Source organism: Heterodontus francisci, unplaced genomic scaffold (assembly GCF_036365525.1).
Source record: "Heterodontus francisci isolate sHetFra1 unplaced genomic scaffold, sHetFra1.hap1 HAP1_SCAFFOLD_860, whole genome shotgun sequence".
Taxonomy (NCBI): domain Eukaryota; kingdom Metazoa; phylum Chordata; class Chondrichthyes; order Heterodontiformes; family Heterodontidae; genus Heterodontus; species Heterodontus francisci.
The window spans coordinates 12,828-40,140 of NW_027142078.1; the positions used below are offsets into that span (position 1 = coordinate 12,828).

Sequence of the window (27,313 nt, forward strand, 5' to 3'; positions counted from 1 at the left end):
GTCTATCTCATCTATTTCAGTCTCTTGAAAACCACTGGAGAAGCTAGCACCTTCACCCTGACCAGATCATTACCCAGGAACAGGACCACCCTGTCTACAGGTAAATTAGGGACAATCCCCAGGGTTACCAGTCCTGAAACAAAGCTGCACTCTAGGTATATTCGATATGGAGTCCTGGGCATTTACCTTCCCCAATACTGATGACTAATACTTGAGCGTTCGATGCCCTCTCTGGGGGAGAGTTCATGCATTTTCCCAGCAGGAGGGAATGGGTGGCCCCTTTATCCCAAGTATGGCTTTGGGCTTACTTGCTGCATTCGAGGGGTATTTGGTGACTTTTCCTTAGGATACAAAATCCTGCTATCTCGCAGGGATTTTCTTAAATTTTCCAGCACTCTCTGTGTTGGGCATACTGGGTCTTACTGCCACAGTTAAAGTCACAGCCTGGTCTTCTGTGTTTCCCATCAGGGCCCCATTTCCTGAACTGGTCTGGTGTATCCTGATTAATCCGACAGATTTTCACTGTAACGTCCAGCAGTCAGCTCGGAGGTGATTGTTACAGTGGAAACACACAGGCTTTTGGGCGTCACTCCTGTTCTCAGCATTGTCTGCTCTGGCCTAAGGAGGACCCGTTGTGTTTCCACCTCTCCCTTCTTGCTCATGGCTGTTTTACTTTATTCGTTCATGAGATGTGGGCGACGCTGGCTAGGCCAGCATTTATTACCCATCTGTAATTGCCCTGGAGAAGGAGTTGGTGATCTGTCTTCTTGAACCGCTGCAGTCCATGTGGGGTAGGTACACCCACAGTGCTGTCAGGAAGGGAGTTCCAGGATTTTGATCCAGCGACAGTGAAGGAACAGCAATATAGTTCTAAGTCAGGATGGTGTGTGACTTGGAGGGGAACTTGCAGATGGTACTGTTCCTATGAATTTGCTGCCCTGTCCTTCTAGGTGGTGGAGATCGCGGGTTGGAAGGTGCTGTCTAAGGAGCCTTGGTGCGTTGCTGCAGTGAATCTTGTAGATGGTACATACTGCTGCCTCTGTGCATTTATGGTGGAGGGAGTAAATGTTTGTAGATGGGGTGTGACAATCTGGAGCGTTGCTTTGTCCTGGATGGTGTCGAGCTTCTTGAATGTTGTTGGAGCTGCACACATCCAGGCAAGTGGAGAGTATTCCATCACACTCCTGACTTGTGCCTTGTAGATGGTGGACAGGCTTTGGAGAGTCAGGAGGTGAGTTACTCGCTGCAGAACTCCAAGCCTCTGACCTGTTCTTGTCACCACTGTATTTATATGGTTACTCCACAAGCAAATGGACCGCTGGGTGTAGCACTACCTAGAACTGTACTCCAGGGAGAATGTTGTCACTGAGACTGCCTTCAATGCAGCCCAGTCTCTGCCAGTCATGGTTGAGCTGGACGTACAGCCAACAAAATCGGAACTCAGTGATGCCATTGATTCTCTAGCCAGCGGAAAAGGACGGGAAGGACGGAATTACCCCTGAAATCATCAAGACTGCCAAGCCTGCTATACTTTCAGCACTCTACGAACTGCTTTGCCTCTGCTGAGATGAGGTAGCAGTCCCACAGGACGTGCGCGATGCCAATATCATCACCCTCTAAAAGAACAAATGTGACCACGGTGACAGCAGCAACTACCGTGGAATCTCCTTGCTGAGCATAGTGGGGAACGTCTTCGCTCGTGTCGCCTTAAACAGGCTCCAGATGCTGGCTGAGCGTGTCTATCCTGAGGCACAGTGTGGCTTTCCAGCAAAGAGATCCAACATTAACATGCTATTCTCCCTTCGCCAGCTACAGCAGGAATGCCGTGAACAACAGATGCCCCTCTACGGTGTTTTCATTGATCTCACCAAAGCCTTTGACCTCGTCAGCAGACGTGGTCTCTTCAGACTATTAGAAAAGATTGGATGCCCACCAAAGCTACTAAGTATCATCACCTCATTCCATGACAATATGAAAGGTAAAATTCAGCATAGCGGGGCCTCATTAGAACCCTTTACTTTCCTGAATGGCGTGAAACAAGGCTGTGTTCTCGCACCTACACTGTTTGGGATTTTCTTCTCCCTGCTGCTCTCACATGCGTTCAAGTCTTCAGAAGAAGGAATTTTCCTCCACACAAGATCAGGGGGCAGGTTGTTAAACCTTGCCCGTCTTAGAGCGAAGTCCAAAGTCCGAAAAGTCCTCATCAGGGAACTCCTCTTTCCTGAAGACGCTGCATTAACATCTTATATTGAAGAGTGTCTGCAGAGACTCATCGACAGGTTTGCAGCTGTCTGCAATGAATTTGGCCCAATCATCAGCCTCAAGAAAACGAATATAATGGGACAGGACGTCAGAAATGCTCCATCCATCAATATCGGCGACCATACTCTGGAAGTGGTTCAAGAGTTCACCTAACTAGGCTCAACTATCACCAGTAACCTGTCTCTCGATGCAGAATTAAACAAGCGCATGGGAAAGGCATCCACTGCTATGTCCAGACTGGCCAAGAGAGTGTGGGAAAATGGCGCACTGACACGGAACACAAAAGTCCAAGTGTATCAGGCCTGTGTCGTCAGTACCTTGCTCTATGGCAGCGAGACCTGGACAATGTATGTCTGTCAAGAGCGACGTCTCAATTCATTCCATCTTCACTGCCTCCGGAGAATCCTTGGCATCAGGTGGCAGGACCGTATCTCCACCACAGAAGTCCTCGAGGCGGCCAACATCCCCAGCATATACTAAGCCAGCGGCGCCTGAGATGGCTTGGCCCTGTGACCCACATGGAAGATGGCAGGATTCCCAAGGACACATTGTGCAGCAAACTCGTCACTGGTACCAGACCCACCGGCCGTTCATGTCTCCACTTTAAAGACGTCTGCAAACGCGACATGACGTCCTGTGACATTGATCACAGGTCGTGGGAGTCAGTTGCCAGCGATCGCCAGAGCTGGTGGGCAGCCATAAAGGCGCGGCTAAAGTGTGGTGAGTCGAAGAGACTTAGCAGTTGGCAGGAAAAAAGACAGAAGTGCAAGGAGAGGGCCAACTATGTAACAGCACCGACAACCAATTTTATCTGCTGCACCTGTGGAAGAGTTTGTCACTCTAGAATTGGCCTTTATAGCCATTCCAGGCGTTGTTTCACAAACCACTGACCACCTCCAGGCACTTATCCATTGTCTCAGAGACAAGGAGGCCAAAGAAGGAGTTCAGTTGCTGGTCCGTGGTAACCCCAGGATGTTGATAGTGGGGGATTCAGTGATGGTAATGCAAATGTATGTCAAGGGGAGATGGTTAGATTCTCTCTTGTTGGAGATGATCATTGCCCAGCACTTGTGTGGCGCGAATGTTACTTGCCACTTAGCAGCTCAAGCCTGGATATTGTCCTAGTGTTGCTTGTTTTCTACACGGACTGCTTCAGTATTTGAGGAGTCACCAATGGTGCTGAACATTGTGCAATAATCAGCGAACATCCCCACTTCTGACCTTATGATTGAAGGAAGGTCATTGATGAAGCAGCTGAAGACGGTTGGGCCAAGGACACTACCCTGAGGAACTCCTGCAGTGATGTCCTGGAGCTCAGATGATTGACCTCCAACTCTAATCCTGTTATATTTTTCAGGTTCACGTGCAAAATGGTTGGCACATGGTTTAGGATTTCGGCTTTCCTAGCTTTTGGATGGATAGTAATCCCTTACTGCTCAGTTCTGTACAGAAATGTAGTTAGGCCACACTTACAATATTGCGTGCAATTCTGGTCGCCACACTACCAGAAGGACGTGGAGGCTTTGGAGAGGGTACAGATGAGGTTTACCAGGATGTTGCCTGGTCTGGAGGGCATTAGCTATGAAGAGAGGTTGGATAAACTCGGATTGTTTTCACTGGAACGACGGAGGTGGAGGGGCGACATGATAGATGTTTTCAAAGTTATGAGTGGCATGGACAGAGTGGATAGTCAGAAGCTTTTTCCCAGGGTGGAAGAGTCAGTTACTAGGGGACATAGGTTTAAGGTGAGTGGGGCAAAGTTTAGAGGGGATGTGCGAGGCAAGTTCTTTACACAGAGGGTGGTGAGTGTCTGGAACTTGCTGCCGGGGGAGGTGGTGGAAGCAGGTACGATAGCGACGTTTAAGAGGCATCTTGACAAATACATGAATGGGATGGGAATAGAGGGATATGGTCCCTGGAAGTGCAGAAGGTTTTAGTTTAGGCAGGCATCAAGATCGGCGCAGGGTTGGAGGGCCGAATCGCCTGTTCCTGTGCTATACTGTATTTTGTACAATCCTCAACTCTTCAACGAATAGGGCATTTAACCTGCCCCAAGTTACTTCACTCTGGGTTAGGAAGGTACTGCCTCAAATGTGGACATTTTAATACTCCAGCAGTGAAAAACCCATTAAAACTTTATTGAAGTTTTTGAAGTTTTGCTAGGGAACCATTTGGTTCCCCATTCCCAATTTCCCAACTGTCTTTGGTTTTTGATCCCAGATGCGAGCCCCAAATTTATGTTACACTTCAGGTGAGGAGGGGTCGAAAGGCTCCCGTCTTGTCGCTCTCCTTGTTCGATGCCACAGGCTTTATTCCTTTTTAAATAGTGCATGTGTTTACCAATTCAGTGAGTGTTTAATACTTCAAGTGCTAGGATCATAAAAGAATCAATCAGGCAGGTTTTCTTTAGTTTAAACAAGAAAGAGGTTATTTTATTGTACTGAAAATCAAATACCGATTGAAGTAAAATAGTAAACTCTGCTTCAACTTTCACACACACACACACACACACACACACACACACACACACACACACACACACACACACACACACACACACACACACACACACACACACACACACACACACACACGAATCACACGGACACACAAATAGGTTACAGAGTGATGGAGAATAGTTTGGGTTGGATTAGAGTCCAGAAGAAATAAAACTAATGTACAGTTTGTGGGGTCTTGTAATTCATTTTTCCTCTGACTGAATTCATGGTTCCAAAGTCTCTGCCTGGTAGAAGTGGACATGCAGCTGGTCCGCCTGGTTCAGGGGTTTCTTGGAGACAGTAATGCTCAGTGGCTTTCTTCCTCGGTCTCTGTAGCAATGGTGGACTTGGATGTTCTGCAGTCACAGACAGATTACAACATTTACAATGTTACCTGGGGAGAGAAAGAGAGCGTAAGACAGCCCAACCAGGGTCTTGCATGGGTTAGCTTGCAAAGCTTGTCTGCTGTGTGTAACAAAAAGTTACAAGTTTACATAGACTGGGGTAGGGGGGAGGGAGGCTGTCACATGGTCTATCAGTACCTTTCTTCCTTTAATGAGTTTCAAAGTCTAAGAATCCCAAGTCTCTCTCAAATTATATTGTAAATGTTTCTCCTGCAGGTACGTCTCCGCGAGTAAATGCTGCAAGATGGCTTTGAATGTCTTGCTAATGAGGGTGATCCCAGATAATCTACTCAATTGTTCAAAACATTGTCGTGGGTGGGAGCTTTGAAGACATACATCTCCACTTCGATGTCCTGGAATGTGAGGTATTTCAATGCAAATTGTGGTGGCCATCTTGACTACCAGCTTTTTAAATGTTAAATGCAGGATTCCAGCTTTCCAATTTCAAAGTTTAATGTTGGTTTCCAACCAGTGAATTAAAAATTCTCATTCAGCATAGCATGTTTTCTTGGCAGGAGGTATTAGAAAGGCGTGCTGCACTTCAAGATGTTAATACAAAAAGAATCCTGGTTGCTGTGGGAAATAAGAGTGGAAATTGTGAAGGAACGAACCATAGTTTTCCTTACACACAGGGATGGTGCCAAAAGACTGGAGAATTGTAAATGTTACACCATTGTCCTAAAAAGAGTGTAAGGACAAGCCCAGCAAATAGAGGACAGCCAGTTAAACCACGGTGCTGGGAAAGCTTTTAAAACAATAATCCAAAACAAAATTAACTGACTGGGACAAATGTGGATGAATTTAGCCTCACCAAAGCCTTGTTTCAATGCAGCAAGACACCCTTTCTCCTGTATTTCAATCCTCTCGCTATGAAGGCCAACATACCCGGGGACTGCTGGGTAGGGGAAAACTATTTATTTGGGCAGTTTTAAAATCTTTGTCTTTTGCGAGGAGCAGCCTTGATAGAACGGGGTGCGGAGCGGACTTTCAGCTGAGCGGTCAATTTCAGTAAGTTACAAGTTAATCCCTTTTTTGTTTCGGAGGACCGGGGACTGCTGGGTAGGGGAAAACTATTTATTTGGGCAGTTTTAAAATCTTTGTCTTTTGCGAGGAGCAGCCTTGATAGAACGGGGTGCGGAGCGGACTTTCAGCTGAGCGGTCAATTTCAGTAAGTTACAAGTTAATCCCTTTTTTGTTTCGGAGGACCGGGGACTGCTGGGTAGGGGAAAACTATTTATTTGGGCAGTTTTAAAATCTTTGTCTTTTGCGAGGAGCAGCCTTGATAGAACGGGTGCGGAGCGGACTTTCAGCTGAGCGGTCAATTTCAGTAAGTTACAAGTTAATCCCTTTTTTGTTTCGGAGGACCGGGGACTGCTGGGTAGGGGAAAACTATTTATTTGGGCAGTGGCAGTACCCGAGACACTACACGTGTAGTGTCTCCCACCCACCCTCCTCCTCTAACCAAAAAAAAAAGGACTCTAGGGTGTTGATAAGGTAAGCTTTTTATTTAAAACTTCAGTCCGTCGGATTGCTAAGCGAACAAGTTTTGACTTTTTTTTTTTCGTTTGGTTTTTCAGTAGATTTATTGGGAATCTAGAATAGTGGGAATGGAGGTAAAGGCAGTTGTATGTTCCTCCTGCAGAATGTGGGAGGTAGGGGTCGCCAAGAGTGTCCCTGCTGACTGCATCTGTGGGAAGTGCACCCAACTCCAGCTCCTCGCAGACCGTGTTAGGGAACTGGAGCTGGAGCTGGATGAACTTCGGATCATTCGGGAGGCGGAGGGGATTATTGACAGGAGTTATAGGGAGGCAGTCACACCTCAGGTAAAAGAAGTAGGTAGATGGGTTACCGTCAGGGGAAGGAAAGGGAACCAGCAGGCAGTGCAGGGATCCCCTGTGGCCGTTTCCCTCAACAACAGGTATACCGTTTTGGATACTGTTGGGGGGGACGACTTACCAGGGGTAAGCAATGGGGTGCAGGTCTCTGGCACAGAGTCTGTCCCTGTTGCTCAGAAGGGAAAAGGGAAGAGGAGCAGAGCATTAGTCATTGGGGACTCCATAGTTAGGGGAACAGATAGGAGGTTCTGTGGGAACGAGAGAGACTCACGGTTGGTGTGTTGCCTCCCAGGTGCCAGGGTACGTGATGTCTCCGATCGTGTTTTTGGGATCCTTAATGGGGAGGGGGAGCACCCCCAAGTCGTGGTCCACATAGGCACCAACGACATAGGTAGGAAGAGAGATGGGGATTTAAGGCAGAAATTCAGGGAGCTAGGGTGGAAGCTTAGAGCGAGAACAACCAGAGTTGTTATCTCTGGGTTGTTGCCTGTGCCACGTGCTAGCGAAGAGAGGAATAGGGAGAGAGAGGAATTGAACACGTGGCTGCAGGGATGGTGTAGGAGGGAGGGTTTTGGTTTCCTGGATAATTGGGGCTCTTTCTGGGGTAGGTGGGACCTCTACAAACAGGATGGTCTTCACCTGAACCAGAGGGGTACCAATATCCTGGGGGGGAGATTTGTTAGTGCTCTTCGGGGGGGTTTAAACTAAATCAGCAGGGGAATGGGAACCTAAATTGCAGTGCCAGTGTACAGGCTGTTGAGAGTAGTGAGGTAGGGGATAAGGTTACAGGGACGCAAGAGGGCACTGGCAAGCAAGAACTTGGTTTAAAGTGTGTCTACTTCAACGCCAGGAGCATCCGGAATAAGGTGGGTGAGCTTGCAGCATGGGTTGGTACCTGGGATCCTGATGTTGTGGCCATTTCGGAGACATGGGTAGAGCAGGGGCAGGAATGGATGTTGCAGGTTCCGGGATTTAGATGTTTCAGAAAGAACAGAGAAGAGGGTAAAAGAGGGGGGGGGGGGGTGTGGCATTGTTAATCAAGGAAAGTATTACAGCGGCAGAAAGGACGTTTGAGGACTCGTCTACTGAGGTAGTATGGGCCGAGGTTAGAAACAGGAGAGGAGAGGTCACCCTGTTGGGAGTTTTCTATAGACCTCCGAATAGTTCCAGAGATGTAGAGGAAAGGATAGCGAAGATGATTCTCGACAGGAGCGAGAGTAACAGGGTAGTGGTTATGGGGGACTTTAACTTTCCAAATATTGACTGGAAATACTATAGTTCGAGTACTTTAGATGGGTCAGTTTTTGTCCAGTGTGTGCAGGAGGGTTTTCTGACACAGTATGTGGACAGGCCAACCAGGGGCGATGCCACATTGGATTTGGTACTGGGTAATGAACCCGGCCAGGTGTTCGATTTAGATGTAGGTGAGCACTTTGGCGATAGTGATCACAATTCGGTTAGGTTTACCTTAGCGATGGGCAGGGACAGGTATATACCGCAGGGCAAGAATTATAGCTGGGGGAAAGGAAATTATGACGCGATTAGGCAAGATTTAGGATGTGTAGGATGGGGAAGGAAACTGCAGGGGATGGGCACAAACGAAATGTGGAGCTTATTCAAGGAGCAGCTAATGCGTGTCCTTGATAAGTATGTACCTGTCAGGCAGGGAGGAAGTTGTCGAGCAAGGGAGCCGTGGTTTACTCAAGAAGTTGAAGCGCTTGTCAAGAGGAAGAGGGCGGCTTATGTTAGGATGAGACGTGAAGGCTCAGTTAGGGCGCTTGAGAGTTACAAGCTAGCCAGGAAGGATCTAAAGGGAGGGCTAAGAAGAGCAAGGAGAGGCCACGAGAAGTCATTGGCGGATAGGATCAAAGAAAACCCTAAGGCTTTCTATAGGTATATCAGGAATAAACGAATGATAAGAGTTAGAACAGGGCCAATCAAGGATAGTAGTGGGAAGTTGTGTGCGGAATCAGAGGAGATAGGGGAAGCGTTAAATGAATATTTTTCGTCAGTATTTACAGTAGAGAAAGAAAATGTTGCCGAGGAGATTACTGAGATACAGCCTACTAGGCTAGATGGGATTGAGATTCACAAGGAGGAGGTGTTAGCAATTTTGGAAAGAGTGAAAATAGATAAGTCCCCTGGGCCAGATGGGATTTATCCTAGGATTCTCTGGGAAGCCAGGGAGGAGATTGCAGAGCCGTTGTTGTTGATCTTCAAGTCGTCATTGTCGACAGGAGTAGTGCCGGAGGACTGGAGGATAGCAAATGTTGTCCCCTTGTTCAAGAAGGGGAGTAGAGACAGCCCTGGTAATTATAGACCTGTGAGCCTTACTTCGGTTGTGGGTAAAATGTTGGAAAAGGTTATAAGAGACAGGATTTATAATCATCTTGAAAAGAATAAGTTCATTTGCGATAGTCAGCACGGTTTTGTGAAAGGTAGGTCGTGCCTCACAAACCTTATTGAGTTTTTCGAGAAGGTGACCAAACAGGTGGATGAGGGTAAAGCCGTGGATGTGGTGTATATGGATTTCAGTAAGGCGTTTGATAAGGATCCCCACGGTAGGCTATTGCAGAAAATACGCAAGTATGGGGTTGAAGGTGATTTAGAGCTTTGGATCAGAAATTGGCTAGCTGAAAGAAGACAGAGGGTGGTGGTTGATGGCAAATGTTCATCCTGGAGTTTAGTTACTAGTGGTGTACCGCAAGGTTCTGTTTTGGGGCCACTGCTGTTTGTCATTTTTATAAACGACCTGGATGAGGGTGCAGAAGGGTGGGTTAGTAAATTTGCGGATGACACGAAGGTCGGTGGATTTGTGGATAGTGTCGAAGGGTGTTGTAGGGTACAGAGGGACATAGATAGGCTGCAGAGCTGGGCTGAGAGATGGCAAATGGAGTTTAATGCGGAGAAGTGTGAGGTGATTCACTTTGGAAGGAGTAACAGCAATGCAGAGTACTGGGCTAATGGGAAGATTCTTGGTAGTGTAGATGAGCAGAGAGATCTTGGTATCCAGGTACATAAATCCCTGAAAGTTGCTACCCAGGTTAATAGGGCTGTTAAGAAGGCATATGGTGTGTTAGCCTTTAATAGTAGGGGGATCGAGTTTCAGAGCCACGGGGTCATGATGCAGCTGTACAAAACTCTGGTGAGGCCGCACCTGGAGTATTGCGTGCAGTTCTGGTCACCGCATTATAGGAAGGATGTCGAGGCTTTGGAGAGGGTGCAGAGGAGATTTACTAGGATGTTGCCTGGTATGGAAGGAAGATCTTACGAGGAAAGGCTGAGGGACTTGGGGTTGTTTTCGTTAGAGAGAAGGAGGAGGAGAGGTGACTTAATAGAGACATACAAGATAATCAGAGGGTTAGATAGGGTGGATAGTGAGAGTCTTTTCCTCGGATGAGGATGGCAAACACGAGGGGACATAGCTTTAAGTTGAGGGGTGAAAGATATAGGACAGATGTCAGAGGTAGTTTCTTTACGCAGAGAGTAGTAGGGGCGTGGAACGCCCTGCCTGCAACAGTAGTAGACTCGCCAACTTTAAGGGCATTTAAGTGGTCATTGGATAGACATATGGATGTAAATGGAATAGTGTAGGTCAGATGATCGGCGCAACATCGAGGGCCGAAGGGCCTGTACTGCGCTGTAATATTCTAATTCTAATTCTAATTCGAATACCATTTTCCTCCTTAACTGCCTGCTGAACCTGCATGTTTACTTTCAGCAACTGGTGCACAAGGACACCCAGGTCTCACTGCACCTCCCCCTCTCCAAAGTTATCGTCGTTCAGACAATCTGCCTTTCTGTTTTTGACACCAAAGTGGATAACTTCACATTTATCCACATGATACTGCATCTACCATGTATTTCCCACTCACTCAACCTGTCCACATCACACTGGAGCTTCTCTGCATCCTCCTCACAGCTCACCCTCCCACCCAGCTTTGTGTCATCTGCAAACTTGGATATATTACATTTGCTCTTACTGTTTGTTTCCTGTCTGCCAACTAGTTCTCTATCCATGTCAGTACCATACCCCCAATCCCATGGGATTTAACCTTTGCACGCTAATCTCCTGTGTGGGACCTTATTGAAAGCCTTATTAAAATCCAAATACAACACATCCACTCGTTCCCTCTTATCTATTCTATTAGTTACATCCTCAAAAATTCCAGTAGATTTGCCAAGCATGATTTCCCTTTCCTAAATCCATGCTGACTGTGTCCGATCCTGTCACTGTTTCCCAAGTGCTCTGTTATTACATATTTTATAATGGACTCTAGCATTTTCCCCACTACTGATGTCAGGATAACCCCTCTATAATTCACTGTTGTCTCTTTACCTCTTTTTTTAAAATAGTGAGGTTACATTGTCTACCCTCCAATCCATTGTAACTGTTCCAGGATAGAATTTTGAAGACTGACCAGCAATGCATCTACTATTTCTGGAGTCACTTGCTTAAGTGATCAGACCCACCGGCCGTCCATGTCTCCGTTATAAAGACGTCTGCAAACGCGACATGAAATCGTGTGACATTGATCACAAGTCGTGGGAGTCAGTTGCCAGCATTCGCCAGAGCTGGCGGGCAGCCATAAAGACAGGGCTAAATTGTGGCGAGTCGAAGAGACTTAGTAGTTGGCAGGAAAAAAGACAGAGGCGCAAGGGGAGAGCCAACTGTGCAACAGCCCCAACAAACAAATTTCTCTGCAGCACCTGTGGAAGAGCCTGTCACTCCAGAATTGGCCTTTATAGCCACTCCAGGCGCTGCTTCACAAACCACTGACCACCTCCAGGCGCGTATCCATTGTCTCTCGAGATAAGGAGGCCCAAAAGAAAAAGAAAGAACTTGCTTAAGTACTTTGGAATGTAGATTATCAGGCCCTGGGGATTTATCAGCCTTCAATCCCATCAATTTACCCAACACCATTTCCCTATTAATACTGATTTGTGTCCTCATTTGAGAAGAAAGAACCAAAGTATGTATTTAATTGTTCTGCCATTTCTTTGTTCCCTATTACTTCCAAACAGCATTTGATGAAGTGTCACTTAACAGGCTTGTCGATAAAGATAAAGCCCATGGAATAAAAGGGACAAAGTTGTCTGCATGACAGGAAGCAGAGAGAGGGGGTGAAAGGTTGTTGTTAGAACTGGAGGAAGTTTCCCCCAGGGGTCGTTACTAGGTCTGTAACTTTTCATGATCTATTTTAGCCACTTGGACTTGAGTGTAGATTAGAGATACAGCACTGAAACAGGCCCTTCGGCCCACCGAGTCTGTGCCGACCATCAACCACCCATTTATACTAATCCTACACTAATCCCATATTCCGACCACATCCCCACCTGTCCCTATATTTCCCTACCACCTACCTATACTAGGGGCAATTGCTAATGGCCAATATACCTATCAACCTGCAAGTCTTTGGCATGTGGGAGGAAACCAGAGCACACGGAGGAAACCCACGCAGACACAGGGAGAACTTGCAAACTCCACACAGGCAATACCTAGAATTGAACCCGGGTTGCTGGAGCTGTGAGGCTGCGGTGCCAACCACTGCGCCACTGTGCCGCCCTGTAAATAGCACAATTGTAAATTTTACACTTGCCACAAAACCTGGAAGTGTATTGCACAATGAGGATGATATTGACAGACATCAAGTGGATATAGACAGACTGATGGAATGGACGTACACATGGTAGATAAACATTAACAGAAACGCAAAATGATACATTTTTCATAGGATGGACAGGAGAGGCAATGGAAAATAAAGGGTGTAATTTTAATGGGGGTGCAGCAGCAGTTTGGATGCATGTGAATAATTCTATGGCAGGGCATGCAGATAAGATTGTTAAAAATGACATGCTGTGTGACTGTTACAAAGACAAACTATCCCTCCTTGTCTTTCACAGACGTACTGGAGCCTGTTACAATGTTGGTGTCTTCCTCCCACACCTCTCCACAGTCGTCCAGCCAGAAGGAACTACTATTACCTTCTTATTATTTCATGGTAAGTGGGCGCCGCTGCCTGGGCCAGCATTCATTGCCCATCGCTAATTGCTCTTGAGAAGGTGGTGGTGAGCTGCCTTCTTGATCCAACTGGTGCAGGTACACCCACAGTGCTGTTAGGAAGGGATTTCCAGGATTTTGACCCAGTGAGAGTGAAGGAACAGCGATATAGTTCCAAGTCCGGATGATGTGTGACTTGGAGGGGAACTTGCAGTGGTGGTGTTCCCATGCATCACTGCCCTTGTCCTTCTTTGTGGTAGAGGTCGCGGGTTTGGAAGGTACTGTTTAAGGAGCCTTGGTGCGTTGCTGCAGTGCACCTTGTAGATGGTACACACTGCTGCCCCTGTGTGCTGGTGCTGGAGGGAGTCAATGACACTACGTACACAATCAATCAATCAAGCAGGGCTGCTTTGTCCTGGATGGTGTTGAGTTCCTGGAATGCTGTTGGAGCTTCACCCATCCAGGCAAGTGGAGAGTATTCCATCGCACTCCTGATTTGTGCCTTATAGATGGTGGAAAGGCTTTGGGGAGTCAGGAAATGAGTTACTCGCCTCAGGATTCCTAGCCTCTGACCTGTTGTAGCTGCAATTCAGCTTCTGTTCAATAATAACCCCTAGAATGTTGATAGTAGAGGATTCAGTGATGATAACGCCATTGACTGTCAAGGGGAGATGGTTAGATTCTCTCTTATTGGAAATGTTCGTGTCCTGGCACTTTTGCAGCATGAATGCGACTTGCCACATATCAGTTTTGGGTGCATCTTGGTTTGCAAGTACGTAGTTCCTTGGAAGTGGCAACACAGGTAGACAGCGTGGTGAAGAAGCCATTTGGCTTGCCTTCATCGGTCGAGGCATTGAGTACAAGAGTTGGGACGTTATGTTACAGTTATACATAACGTTGGTTGGGCCGCATTTGGAGTACTGTGTGCAGTTCTGGTCGCTGCACTACAGTAAAGATGTGATGAAGCTAGAGAGGGTTCAGAAATGATTCACAAGGATGTTGCCTTGTTTGGAGGGCTTGAGTTATAGATAGAGATTGGATAGGCTGGGTCTGTTTTCCCTGGAGCGAAGGAGGCTGAGAGGGGACATGTTAGAGGTATATAAAATTCTGAGAGGCATAGATAAAGTAATTGGCCAGAGTCTGCTTCCATGGTGGGGGCGACTAAATCTAGACGGCATAGAATTAAGGTGAGAGGGACGAGGTTTAAAGGGGATCAAAGGGGTAAATTTTTCACACAAAGAATAGTGGGTATCTGGAATGAGCTGCCTGAGGAGGTGGTGGAGGCAGGAACAGTAGCGACAGTTAAGAGGCATCTGGACAGGTACTTGAATGAGCAAGGCATAGTAAGATATGGAATTAATGCAGGCAGGTGGAATTAGTATAGATAGGCATCATGGGGTGACTAAATCTGAGGGGGGAGCTGATAGAAGTATAAAAAATTATGAGGTGCATAGATAGGAAGAAACTTTTTTGTTCCCCCTTGGCGCAAGTGTCAATAGCCAGGGGGTAGAGATTTACAGGAAGGGGCAGGAGATTTAGAGGGGAATTGAGTAAAACAAATTCACCCAGAGGGTGGTTGGAATCTGGACCACACTGCCTGAAGGGATGGTAGAGGCAGGAACCCTCATAACATTTAAAAAGTATTTGGAGAAGCACTTGAAATACCATAGCATACAAGGCTATGGGCCAAGTGCCAGAAAATGTGATTAGAATGGATAGGTGCTTGATGGCCAGCATGGATATGATGGGCCGAAGGGTCTGTCTATAGTCTGTATAACTCTATGGCTGTACAAAATGAGTGGAGTTGAAGGAGAAGTTGATCAATGTGAAAACAATTTCAGCCTGGCGGAGGAGGGTGGTAGTGGATGGGGACTGGATGGGCCTCTGTTCAAGGAAGAAACAGAGAACCCTAAGACCGTCCTGGTGGGGGATGGAAGGTGCAGATACATTGGACGTCCATCATGAAGAGGAACTGGAAATTGTCAAAATGACGTAGTGCGTCCGAAGAGTCACGGATGTAGGTGGAAAGAAACTGGACGAGGGGAGAAAAAATCGACTCAAGATAGGAAGTAATAAGTTCAAGTGGGGCAGGAACAGGCTGAAACAATGAGTCTGCTGGGATTGTCCTGTTTGTGGATTTTAGGAAGGAGGTAGAAGTGAGTTGCCCGTGGTTGTGGGACTGTGAGGTTGGAAGCTGTAGCGGGAAGATCTCCAGAGGAGATGAGGTCAGTTACAGTCCTGTGGACAGCAGCTTGATGTTCGCTGGTGGGTTCATGGTCGAGAGGGAAGTTGGAAGAAGTGTCTGAGAGTTGATGCTGAGCCTCTGCAAGGTAGCAGTCGGTACGCCGGACAACAACAGCACCATCCTTGTCTGCAGGTTTGATCACAATGTCGGGATTAGACTTGAGAGAACGGAGTGCAGCAAGTTCAGAGGGGGACAGACTAGAGTGAGTGAGGGGAGCAGAGAAATTGTGATGGCCGATGTTTCACCGACATTTCTCAATGAAACGATCAAAAGTGGTTAAGAGGCCAGAGGGAGGGGTCCAGGTGGAGGGAATATACTTGAGCTGGGTGAGTGGGTCCACTAGTCGGGGTGGGTGTAGGACTCCTGGTCAAGGAAGTGAGGCAGGAGGTGATATGATGGAAAAGAGATCAACAGCATGCCGAGCGTGAATTTAATTAAGGTGGGAGTGTAAGGGGATATAACTGAGTCCTTTGCTAGGTACAGATCATTCGGTGACAGAGGGGGGGAGGTGCACCTGTTTAAGAATAAGGGATCACCCATTTAATACAGCGATGAGGAGACATTGTTTCATCTCAAAGGGTCGAGAGTCTTTGGAATTCTCTTCCTCAAACGGCAGTGGAAGCAGAGAATTTGAAATTTTTTAATGCAGAACTGGATAGATTTTTGATCAGCAAGGGAGTGAAAGGTTACCGGGGGTAGATGGAAATGTGAAATAATCAGTTCAGCCAGGAACCTATTGAATGGTGGAGCAGGCTCGAAGGGCCGAGTGGCCTACTCCTGCTCCTACTTCGTGTGTTCATATATAAATATATGTTGTTGTTGTTATTGATGGCTTTGGAACAGCTCTGTATACTCACCCCAGCCTGAAAAACAATCTATTTTCTGTGCCTTAGCCAATTGGATGTTCACACAACCACTTTGATCATTGGGTTCAGTTTTCCGAAGAAGTCGATTAAATCGCACTTGATCAAACGCCTTTTGAAAGTTTATATACATAACACCAGCTGTACAACCCTCATCAATCCCCTATATTACTCCATCAAATAAATCCTTCAAGCTTGTTAGATACAATTTGCCTTTAACATGTTCATGGTAGTTGACATTTATAAACCCTTGTTTTTCAAAACAGCAGGTATCTGTATCCTGGTTGATGGTTGAAATTTCCCCACCAGGGACGTTAAACTGACTGGTCAGTAAATACAGGGCTTAGTCCATATCTCCTTTTTTTAAACAATGTCTAACATTTACAACCATCCAGTCTCCTGTCATCACTCCAATATCCAAGAAGTATTGGAAGCTCCTGGCCAGTGCCTCTGTTATTTGCACCTTTCCTTCCCTCAACAACTCTCATACCTCCCATGCAGACCATGTAAATGTTCTGCTTTATTGTGGTACAAAAAGTGTTGGATTGAAAGGGGTTAACTGAACCTGTTTGTTCAGTGACTGTAATTAATGTAATCCATGGACTCTAATTGCGTCACTGGAGGGTTTCCTTCTTCTATTAATACAGGACTCCTTTTAATGTGTTCTTCCACCATGTCTGCAGGAGCATCACCCCCGCACTAACAGGGATCAGTGGCTCCAGTGAGATGGAGAGGATAGATCAGAATCTGAGAACAATAGATTGGAATGTTACAAAAATGGACAGGAGTTTATCCCATTGGTTTGATTATCTTACTGCGGATGATTATTGGATAACATTGGCGCATCGGATCCACTGGGCACTGATGCTGATTCAACACATTTATTATCCCATCCTCGCTATTGTTGGTGTCCCTGGTAAGTCTCTCTATCCAGCTATTAATTCTAGAAACCATGATTAACTGTTTTACTGTTCTTAACAACGACCACCTTCAAAATATCGTCCTCCATGTGAGCCCATTTGCTGCATAAACTCTGGTCTGTGTCTTTGTCAAATCTACTATTCCAATGCTGTCCTGGTTACTCTCCCTGTTACAAACCACCATAAACCACAGTCTGTACAAAACTCTGCTGTCTATATCCTAATTCATACTAAATCTCATTCACGCAACATCCCTGAACTCAGTGACCTACATTGTTTTTTGTAGGATAGTATACAAAAAGAAATAAATGGGGTGTGGATGAAAGGTACCACAATAATTATGGGTGAGTTTAATCTACATGTAGATTGGGCAAATCAGATTGGCAAAGGTAGCCTAAACAATTATCACATTGAGTGTATTCAGGACAGTTCCTTAGAGCAGCACGTTCTGCAGTCAACCAGAGAGGATAATGTTCAATGAGACAGGATTAATGAAGAACCTCCTAAAAAAGGAGTCTTTAGACGACAATTATCATAACATGATAGCATTTCAATGTTCAGATTGAAGGGAAAACTGTGGGTCTAAGACTAGTTTTTAAAAAAAAAACCTAAATAAAGGTAATTATAAGGATATGAAGGCATAGGTGGCAAAAGTGAACTTGGAAACTAGGTTAAAAGGTAGTACAGTAGAGATGCAGTGGCAGATTTTTAAGGAGATACTTACTAACTCTCAGCAAAGATGTATCTCAATGAGAAAGAAAGGCTCTTGCAGAAGGTTGCATCATACGCCGCAAAATAATGAAGTTAAGGATAATATTGAATTGAAAGAAACACGACAAATCTGCAAAGATTGTTGGTGGGTGAGAAGATTGGACAGATTTTAAGAACCAGCAATCAATGATAAAAAAGAGGGAAAGGTAGAGTGTGGGAGAAAGCCAACTAGTAATATAAAAATAGAGGATAAGAGTTTATACAAGTATTTAAATAGGAAAATAGAAACTAAAATTAGTGTTAGTCCTCTAGAATGTGAGTTTGCAGAATTAATAATGAGAAACAAGGACATGGTGGAGGTGTTGAACAGCTATTTTCTGTCTGTTTTCATTGTAGAAGACATAGCAAACCTTCCAAATATACCTAAATCAAGAGGCAAAAGGAAGTGAGGAACTTAAAACAATCACTATGACCAGAGAAAAGAGGATACTGGGAAAACTATCACACCTAAAGGCTGATAGGACCCACCATCCGTGGATAACGAAAACAGCTAAAGATAGTATCAAACTTAAAGATAAAGCATTTAGCGGTGCAAAGATGGGTGGCAGGGCAGAAGATTAGACAGAATATAAAAATCAGCAAAGAACAACTAAAGATTGATAAGGAAGGAAACATTAGAGTACGAGGGAAAGCTGGCTAGAAATATAAAGACAGATAGGAAGAGTCTCTATAGATATTTAAAGAAGAAAAGAGTTAACAAAGTGAGCATTAGTCCTACAGAAAGTGAGTCAGCGAAATTAATAATGGAAAACAAGGAGATAGCAGATGAATTGAGCAGATATTTTGCATTAATCGTCACTATTGAGGATGCAAGTAACATCCCAGTATTAGCTGTAATTCAGGAAATGGAAGGGAGGGAGGGAGAAACCCAAGAAAATTACAATCACCAGGGAAGTGATACTGAACAAATTGTTGGAGCTGTGGAATGACAGTCCCCTGATCCTGAAGAGTGACTAGTGAGATAGTCGATGCGCTGGTTTTGATTTTTCAAAAATCCCTAGATTCAGAGAAGGTTTAATTCGATTGGTAAATAACGAACTCCTTTATTCAAAAAGGGAGAGAGACAGAAAGCAGGAAACTACAGGCCAGTTAGCTTAACATCTCTCTTAGGAACAATGTTAGAAGCTATTATTAGATATGTAATAGAGCATTTAGAAAAAGTCAAGGTAATCAGGCAGAATCAACATGGTTTTCTGAAAGGGGAAATCATGTTTAACCAATTTATTGGAGTTCTTTGAAGAAGTAACATGTGCTGTGGATAATGGGGAACTGGTGGATGTACTGTACTTAGATTTCCAGAAGGAATTTGATAGAGTGCCACATCAAAGGTTATTGTGAAAAAGAAAATATCATGGTGTAGGGAGTAGTATATTGTCATAGATAGAAGATTGGCTAGCTAACAGGAAATAGAGAGTAGGCATAAATGGGTCATTTTCTGGTTGGTAAGATGTAATGAGTGGTGTGCCACAGGGATCAATGCTGGTGACACAACGTTTTATAATTTATATAAATGACTTGGATGAAGGGACTGAAGGTATGGTTGCTAAATTTGCTGATGAAACAAAGAGAGGTCGGAAGGTAAGTTGTGAAGAGGATATAAGGAGGCTACAAAGGGATATAGATAGGTTATGTGAGTGGGCAAAGATCTGGAAAACGGAGTATCATGTGGGAATCGTGAAATTTCCCATTTTGGCAGGAAGAATAAAAAAGAAGTGTATTATATAAATGGTGAGATTGCAGAACTCTGAGATGCACAGGGATCTGGGTGTCCTAGTGCATAAATCAAAAAAGGTTAGTATGCAGGTACAGCACGTAATTAGGAAAGCTAATAGAATGTTACCATTTATTGCAAGGGGAATTGAATACAAAAGTAAGGAGGTCTTGCTACAGTTATACAGGTAATTGGTGAGACCACATCTGGAGGACCGACTATTGTATTGATCTCCTTAGTTAGGGAAGGATGTAAATGCGTTGGAAGCAGTTCAGGGAAGGTTTGCGAGACTAATACCTGGCATGGGCGAGTTGTCATATGAAGAAAGGGTGGGCAGGCCAGGGTTGTACCTGCTGGAGTTTAGAAGAGTAAGAGGCGACTTGATTGGCACATAAAAGATCCTGAGGGGTCTTGACAGGGTGGATGTGGAAATGATGTTTGTTCTTGTTGGAGAATCTAGAACTCGGGGTCACTGTTTAAAAATAAGGGTTGCCCATTTAAGACAGAGATGAGGAGATTTTTTTTCTGAGGGTCATGAATCTTTGGAACACTTTTCCTCAAAAGGCGGTGGAAGCAGAGTCTTTGAATATTTTTAAATCAGAGGTAGATAGATTGTTGATAAGCAAGGAGGTGGAAGGTTAGTGGGAGAAGCTGGGATTGTGCAGCCGAGGTTACAATCAGATCAACCATGATCTTATTTAATGGCGTAGCAGGCTCGAGGGCCCGTGTGACCTACTCCAGCTCCTACCTTGCATATTTGTCTGTCCAGTCCAGTCCCCAGGACCAGAAGGCCTGCGTCCAGGGGTCCTAAGGTAAGTATGGTCGATAAATGTGCTGACGACATCAAGATGGGACGGAAAGTACGTGGTCAAGATGAGGTAAAGTGTTTGCAAAGGGATACAAATAGGTTCAGTGAGGTCGCAAAACTTTGGCGGATGGAGTACAATGTGGTAAGATGTGAACTTGTTCACTTTGGCCGGAAGAATAGAAAAGCAGTATACTATTTAAATGTAGAGAGATTGAAGAACTCGGTGGTACAGAGGGATCTGGGTGTCTGGGTACATGAATCTGAAAGAGTTAGTATACAGGGACAGCAAGTGATTCGGAAGGCAAACGGAATGTTAACGTTTATTGCAAAGGGAATCGAGTATCAAAGTGGGGAAGTTTTACTGCAGCTGTGCAGGGTCTTGGTGAGACCACATCTGGAATATTGTGTACAGTTTTGGTCTCCTTATTTGATCAAAATGAAATTATTGCATAAGAAGCAGGTCAGCAAAAGTTAACTTGACTCATTCCCTGAATGAAGGGGTTATATTATGAAGACATTTTTTAACGGTTTGGAGTTTAGAAGAATGAGATGTGTCTTATTGAAGCTTATCAGATCCTGAGGGGACTTGATAGAGTGGATACCGGGAGGATGTTTCCATTGTGGGGGAGACTGGAACAAGGGGATAAAGTTTAAAAATAACAGATCAGTCATGTCCTTATTCGAATGGTGGAGCAGGCTCAACGGGTCTAATGGACTCCTCCTGCTCCTCAGTTCTATCTTCATATGTCCAAAAACACCTCAATTTTAATATTCTCACTCTTGTGATCAAATCCCTCCATGTCCTCACCCCTCTGATTATCCCAATCCCCTGTCCATTTCCAATATTCCTGAAACTTGTTCATCTTAAAGTCTTTTTATAATTCCCTTTTTAAACAGAGTTTCTTTCCCTCTGTCTCTCTCCCTGACCACACATTTCATCTCTCCAGCTCTACTGGTGCTGTGGAAGTTTGGATCCATAGAATAGTGTGGGCTGCAGTGCCGGTCACATCCAGTACATTGCACAGGACACCCATGCTGGCCGGGGTGATAGCGTGGGTGTAACGTGTGTGTGTCTGTAGTATGAGGAGGGTATGAATATGGTGTTCATCAGCCATTCCCACAACTGTGACGTACGTCTTTGAAACTTGACCTGGACATGTCCACTGACCACCTGTGTTAGTCACTCTCAGCTGAACATGCATTCAGCAGCACGAGGAAATCCCTATAATGTTATTTCAAAGGACCAGGCATCCAACTTACAGGTGAGGGGCTTTTGACTTACTTCTGCTCGTATAAAGTTGGTGGAGGTGCTGTGGATGATTGTCTGGAGGTTGTGTTGTGAGCTGCTGCAGGCATTCAGGGAGGACAGAGGATTTGGTGACCCAACACTGGACCAGGTATGGGGACTGTAGTTACTGTGTCTCTGGGTCTACTGTAGCTACTGTGTCTCTGCAACAAATGGAGCAGAGGCTGCAGAGAGGGGAAGCTCTGTAAAGAGGGAGGAGGAGGGGTCTCTTCCCTACCCAGCCCGGGTTTTCCAAGCACTAAAGAGCAGTGGTCCTAATACCGAGCCCTGGGGAACACCACTGCATACTCCCATCGAGTCTGAACAACAACCTTTCACCACTTCTCTCTGTTTACTGTGCATTAGACAATGTTATATCCAAACTGTCACAGTCCCTTTAATCCATAGGGTTCAATTTTCCTAACATGTCTATTGAATGTGACTTCATGAAACACCTTTTGAAAGTCCATATCTATAACTTCAATGACAGGCAGATTGGTGAGGACGAGGTCAAATATATTTTTCACTCTGGTTGGTTACCTCACCGCCTGCTCCAGACTCAGTCTAGCAGCCGCATCCTTTAGGACTCTGCCAACTCAGTCAGTAGTGATGCTACCGAGTCACTCTTGGTGATGGATATTAAATTCCCTTACCCAGAGTACATTCAGTGTCCCTGCTACCCTTAGTACTTCCTCCAAATGGTGTTCAACATGGAGGAGTACTGACACATCAGCTGAGGGAGGGCGGTAGTTCGATATCAGCAGGAGGTTTCCTTCCCCATGTTTGACCTGATGCCATGAGACTTCATGGGGTCCTGAATCAAGGGTCTGTCCTGTCTCTGGGGGGTAGACATACCTTGGAATGGGAATGCTTGTGTCTGGGACATTATAAGATATAATTCGGTGAGGATGAATTTGTTTTCTGCAACTTGACAAGTCTATGCGACTGTTCTGCCAATTTTTGCACAAGCCTCCAGTTGTTACCAAGGAAGACTTTGCAGGGTCGACAGGGCTGAGTTTGCCTTTGTCGTTTTTGGTGCCCATGTCGATACCAGGTGGTCCATCCAGTTTCATTGCTTTATTTGGCTTTTCTACAACCGAGAAGCTTACTCCTCCATTTCATAAACAACCACATTGCCGTGGGTCTTGAGTCACATGTAGGCCAGACCAGATTAGGATTGCAGATTTTCTTCCATAAGGGACATGAGTGAACCAGATGAATTTTTACAACAATTGACAATGGTTTCATGGTCACCATTAGAATAGATATTTTAATTTCAGAATTTTATTAATTGAATTAAAATTTCACCATCTGCCGTGGTGGGACTTGAACCCATGTCCCCAGAGCATTAGCCTGGGCGTCTGGGCCACTAGTCCAGTGGCATTGCTACTCCACCGTCACCTCCCTGTGGTTCAGTTTCGGGGGTGGGGCAGAGCTTTAACACTGGTATAATTCCCTCAAAGCCCCTCTTCACAGCTTCTAACCCTTCACTAATTCTGGTATTTCCTGACGGTAACTCGTTTTGATCCAGGATTTGTTATAATTTTCTCTACATCTAATGTACAGTGTCAATGCCTCCTGTTCCCAGAGTAACTGATTGTACAGGATGCAACTGTTCTCCTGACAAACTTCAATTTCCTTCTGTAACCTATCTATCTGTTCCTTCAATTGGTTGTGTTTGTTTTATTGAACTGTGATGTGCACAGATGATCCCCATTGTCCAACTTATCCCAGCACTTTATTTTAGCAAAAAGTTGCATTTCTGGATGTTCTCATAAATTCTCCTGAGGATGAAATCGTAAACCACACTGGACTTCTCCAAAATTCTTAGGAAGTCAGTTATTCCAGGTGCGACTGTTTTTCTCTGTCATGAAACTGATCAACTATTCCCTGTGATATACCAACAACATTATGCATCTGACTTTATTTCTTCCAAGTTCTCTCAAGGTTCCATCCTCGCTGTTCGCAATGATCACACACATTTCACCGAGTATAAACTCTCTCCCTCTCTCTCTGTCTCAAAGTTTCCTACTCGGTCCCAGTGATGATCACTCATGCCCAACTGAGATTATAATTTCTCACAAACCCAAGTAAACCAGGCCTCTGAACCCAATCTCTGTGATCCCTCTCCTAGACCTCTGTAAGATCAGATCATGTGTCACAGATCATCCAAAAGTAGGTCGAGGAGACACAAGCAGTTTATTGCGGATTGACAGTTCAAATACAAAACAAAATCAGAACAGATAGTGTAGGCATCTGACCTGTGACAGGTGAGAATGGCTTATTATCCTCGATTGGATAGATGGAATGGCATGATCTCTGCTGTCTGACCTGTGACAGGTGAGAATGATTTTTTATCCTGGATTGGATGGGTGGAACGTATATTATCATATTATTGTATTCTATTCAGGGGATGTGAGTATCACTGAGAAGGCCAGCATTCGGTCCCCATCCCAAATTGCCCTTGAGTTGCCCTTTGCTTTTTTACAGGTGTACCAAAAACTGACTGGACCTGACCAGCATGCATTGTGCAGGCCAAAAGGGTGTAACTGAGATAAAGTAACCTGTTAACAGCTACAAGCTGCTTTACAGATTAACAGAGTTACTCGTGGAAGAAAACACTTTTAGTCTGAGTGATGTTTGAAAAATAAACAGAACGGTCATACATATCACATCAAAACTAATTAAGAGACCTACTTCAAAGTTCTATTTCACTTTGATGCCAATTTAGAACTTCACAAAGGTTTTGCATACACAAAACCCTGCAGACATGTATTTTACTTTTTTATTTTATCTTTGTGTAGAGATACAGCACCGAAACAGGCCCTTCGGCCCACCGCGTCTGTGCCGACCAACAACCACCCATTTATACTAACCCTACAGTAATCCCATATTCCCTATCACCTCGCTACACTAGGGGCAATTTACAATGGCCAATTTACCTATCACCTGCATGTCTTTGGATGTGGGAGGAAACCAGAGCACCCAGCGAAAGCCCACACAGACACAGGGAGAACTTGCAAACTCCGCACAGGCAGTACCCAGAATCGAACAGGAGCCCCAGGAGCTGTGAGGCTGCGGTGCGAACCACTGCGCCACCCCATGTTGGACATGTTGTCTGGAAACACAAAGAAAAGAGATTGGCGTGACTGAATATGTTTTAAAATGCTAATTCAGCTGGTCTAAGTTTTACAAACTGTCTTGAAAGACTACGAGAGTGACACAAACTGTCATTGATTGATGATGCCAGTGTCTGTCTTCTTAGAAATGAGAATAAACTAGAAATTCTCTAAGAAACAGTTTGTAAGACATCAGGAATGCAAGGGATTTGGATTCTTTCATTGTCCTGTGGTTTAAAATATGTATGTAACCAGGAAGGAAAGCTGCTATTGGTTTTACTGATATCAGTCCCGGGGCATCTGTAACATCCACAAGTGGTAATGAAATTACTGAAGGAAATGTAAACACGTGCTCACCATCAAGGCAGTCTCTTGTATCACAGTTTGAACAAAGAATTAGACATCTCATTGGACAACTGTAGCTTACGGTGGATTTTAATAGGGCAGTGTGATCTTATCAATTTAACATCCAGCCCACCTTGGTATGAAAGGTGTAAAGATTATTGTAAATGGTGATTCAGTGATAAGGTCGAGGAGCTTGGTCAGTTACTGAACGAATAGCACAAATCCTTGTAACATGTTTGTGACTAATGAGTGTATTGCTAACAGTTGCATTGCGAATGGATATTTTGTATAATTGTTAACTAGTAGTATTCCTACTCAATCTCGTAGAGTCATTGGTGCTCAATTTGAGCTTTGAGTGCTGTACCGTTACTTCCTGTCATTATCATGTTCGAACCACAGAGTAACCAATCAAAAAATCACAATTTATAAACAACAATTGTTTAGATATGTGGATATGAGGCTTCACATTTTCATTCCCAGGAATATCGACACAAAGACCTGTGTCCAGAGTTATGTCCTTGACTAGTTAACAACCCCTATGAAAAACTCTGGAATACAATTCCTGCCTCTTTGTTGTCCATTCATAATTATCCTTAACAACTGAGTGACTTGCTAGGCTATTGCAGAGGACAGTTAACAGTGAATCACATTGAGTTACATGTAGACCAGATTAGGTAAGGATGGCAGATCTCCTTCCCTAAAAGACATTAGTGAATCAGATAGATTGTTATAAAAATCAATTATAGTTTCATGCAACATTACTGAGTTCAGCTTTCAATTCCAGATTTTATTTTATTTATTAATTGAATGTATTAATTAAATTCCACCAGCTGTCACTGCCTCTCCACCTCACGTTCCTCCCAGAAGACACTACTGAAAACCTTCCTCTATGACCAATCTGTTCGTCATCTGACCTCATAATCTCCTGTTGTTTCACGTGTCATACTTTCCTTTATAATGCTCCTGCAAAGCACCTTGTGATGTTCTATTACATTAAAGGCATTATGTAAATATAGGTTGTTGTTGACATTTACCAGACATGGCTTGTCTTACTATATCCTTGCTGCTTGTCGTTTTTTGTCCATTCGAATCCTATATCCACTTGAGATAATTCAATATATTTACGTTTACAACCTCGCTATTGTTGGTGCCCTGGTAAGTCACTCTATAAAGATTTAATTCTCTAATCCATTTTTACCTATACTACTGTTCTTGCCATTGACTCTTCCCTCCTTGCTGCTGTTGTTATTCCTGGTGAATCTCTATCTCCAGCTATTAACTGTCAAACCATTGCTAATGTTATTACAGTTCTTGTAATTAACTCTCTCATCTTTGCTGTTGCTGCTGTCTCTATTTTCCACTCGGAGATCTGTAAACACTGATTCACTGAAATACTGTGATAGAGTCATACAGTCGTACAGCATAGAAACAGGCCCTTCGGCCCACCGCGTCCATGCCGACCATAATGCCTATGCATACTAATCCCACCTGCCTGAGTTAATGCCATATCCCTCTATGCCTTGCTCGTTCAAGTACCTGTCCAAATGCCTCTTAAATGTTGCTACTGGTCCTGCCTCCACCACGTCCTCAGGCAGCTCATTCGAGATATTCTTTGTGTGAAAAATTTACCCCTTTGCGCCCCTTTAAACCTCCTCCCTCTCACCTTAAATATATGTAATTTTAGTCACCCCTACTATGGGAAACAGACTATGGCTATCTACCCTATCTATGCCTCTCATAATTTTATATACCTCGACCATTTCCCCTCTCAGCCTTCTTCGTTCCAGGGAAAACAGACCCAGCCTATCCAATCTATATCATTAACTCAAGCCCTCCAAACAAGGCAACATCCTTGTGAATCATTTCTGAACCCTCTCTAGCTTAATCACATCTTTCCTGTAGTATGGCGACCAGAACTGCGCACAGTACTCCAAGTGCGGCCTAACCAATGTAATGGACAACTGTAACGTGACGTCCCAACTCTTGTACTCAATGCCTCGGCCGATGAAGGCAAGCATGCCATACACCTTCTTCACCACCCTGTCTACCTGTGTTGCCACTTTCAGGGAACTATGTCCTTGCACCCCAAGGTCTCTCTGCTCAGTAACACTCCCCAGGGCCCTGCCATTCACTGTATATATCCTGCCCTTGTTTGACCTCCCAAAATGCATCACTTCACACTTGTCTGCATTATATTCCATTTTCAAATCCCTTGACCACCTCCCCAGTTGATCTTTCTCCTGTTG

The 27,313-nt window shown here is 44.7% G+C and overlaps 1 long non-coding RNA gene across 1 annotated transcript; it reads left to right on the top strand.

Moving 5' to 3' along the window:
• The first annotated feature begins 18 nt into the window (after positions 1-18).
• Positions 19-25,961, top strand: LOC137366486 (uncharacterized). The gene is made up of 5 exons (XR_010973384.1): positions 19-100; positions 5,381-5,529; positions 12,904-13,001; positions 16,792-17,024; positions 25,898-25,961. It is a non-coding gene; the product is annotated as an uncharacterized lncRNA (long non-coding RNA).
• The last annotated feature ends 1,352 nt before the right edge of the window (positions 25,962-27,313 follow it).